The sequence below is a fragment of the Monopterus albus genome, unplaced genomic scaffold (genome assembly GCF_001952655.1).
Source record: "Monopterus albus unplaced genomic scaffold, M_albus_1.0 scaffold214.1, whole genome shotgun sequence".
NCBI lineage: Eukaryota > Metazoa > Chordata > Actinopteri > Synbranchiformes > Synbranchidae > Monopterus > Monopterus albus.
The window spans coordinates 281,672-283,939 of record NW_018128094.1 but is presented as its reverse complement, the minus strand read 5'-3'; positions in this window follow the sequence as shown (position 1 = coordinate 283,939).

The window sequence follows — 2,268 nt, the reverse complement described above, 5'->3', positions numbered from 1 at the left end:
GTGCGGGGGCGGAGCTGCTGGAACTACCTGTGCCTGCTACCGAGGTACAGGGGGCGGCCCGGGTCACGGACGTAACACTATCACACCACTTATGCGGTTAGCGACAACCTATATACGTGCCTTTGTTTTCCACGCTGACAGTTCCTGTGCTGTGGATTGCATTGTACACACTGGTCTTTTTGTTCTTGTGAGGAAAGTTATTTTATTCTTTCACCTGTCCGTCTTCATCTTCCTGCCCTTTTGGTTTTTGCCATCAGTCCCTGGATTCACCTGTTTGATTCCCTCCACCATCTCTACTCTACCCGGACTTTTATATACTTGGACTTTATGTTCTTTTGATATTTTGGGTTCTTTTGTAACCAGCAACCAACATGTTTTTTTCCCCAGCACCTGGGTCTGCAAACCTGAGTCCAACCTCAGTCCTCCCTCACCCTCCTGATGAGGGGGGCTACCATAACATTGTAATCCTAACAGAGCACTTCGCTCTCAGAGTGCAGGTCTACTTGTGGTTCCTAGAGTCCACAGAAGTAGAATAGGAGGCAGAGCCTTTAGCTATCAAGCTCCTCTCCTATGGAACCAACTCCCAGTCTCAGTTCAGGAGGCAGATACCCCCTCTACCTTTAAGACTAGACTTAAGACTTTCCTTTTTGATAAAGCTTATAGTTAGGGCTGGATCAGGTGACCCTGAGCCTTCCCTTAGTTATGCTGCTATAGGCCTAGGCTGCTGGGGGGCCCCATGATGCTCTGAGCTCCTCTCCTCTTTTCCCCTTCCCTCCCAAAATGTCATATTTTTTATATGATGATGGATGGTAAGATAGACCGGTTCATGCACAAACCTCAGTTAAACAGTCTGTTATTGTTATTCAGTTATTTCAGATCACAAAAAAATAGTGAGGTTTTCTGAGTGACTATTTCAGTAGTTGAGACATATTGTTGAAGGCTGAAGAATTCCAGTAACTCAGTTAGGAAGCTATTCTCAATGTGGAGTCAAAGCAGTGCAGTATTTCCTTCTTTCATAAAAAGTGTGAATACAAAAATATCAAAATGAGCCCCCCAGCCTGAAGACTCACAAATGGACAGACCAGCTGGGCTGGCACCTCATCTTTGGCCACAATACAACATCTCCATCTTTTTAACCCTTGTGTTCTGTTAAGGATCATAATTACACTCATTTCACAGTTCTTTCATAGTAGCTAGTGCAGCTTAATACATTAAATGTAACCATTCAGCTTATTTTCATCATACAGCTCAGCAAAGTTAAACTGATGCCCATTTATGATTTTGTGTTGTGTAGCAGCCCTGATTGTTCAGCTAGCCCTCCCTCCATCCCCCACCAACTGCGGATCTCCTCGCTTAATTACTCAAAAAAAGCCTTTTCTTCACTCTTGCTATTCACACACTTCCTCCTCCTGTTTCATCTTTTTTTCTATCTCACTGCTGACTTTTCCCACTCTTATTTATTGCTTTATTTGCACTCACCTCCCCACTTCTCATCCCATCTTTCCCTCTGCGCACCCCCGCCCTCTTTAGTCGGCTAGCATGCTGAGCCGCTATCTTCTTTTGCATGGAGGCTCACTGATATTTTCTAAAGTGAAGTAGCCTTACACTGTGGAGATTAGGGGCCTGGGTCGGACTTCAGAGTTGCCAGGGAAAACTAAATCCCTGTCCCAGAGGACTGAGTCAAGCATCACTGCACAATGTGTCAGTTTCTCACACATGACCCTCTTTTTTATGGTCACTGCAAACATTTAACCACAAGGCAAAAATAAGAAATAAACTAGTCCTGAAAAAAAGGTGTTTGACAATGAGGATTTGTTTAAGTCATTAATTACCCAATATACAAAACATTAGCTGGTTCCAAATGGTGAAGACATGAGAAACTGTTGCTATTTATGCTTGATGTTAAACTGAATGTCTTTGGATATTGGTCAGGCTAAACATGCAATTTAATGATGTTGATGAGATGGAGTTGACCTTTACATTTGGACAAAAATAACATAAGTTATACCCTTACTAAGGTTCGCAACTGGACTTGCTTGAGGTACTTGAGGAGAAATTCACCTCTCCTCCTACAAGCTTCTTAAAGTCTCACTGACTGGTGGGGAGTCCAGGTATTTAATAACTTAGCTGGAACTGTTAACGCCTTTAGGGCCAATGATGCCACATGTATGTCAGTGGGTTGTTCAGGTCACCTGAGTCAAGGATGTGAATGGGTGTTAAATTGTCTTGGGAGGAATGTCAGCACTGCATTGTAAATGGAAGATAAGT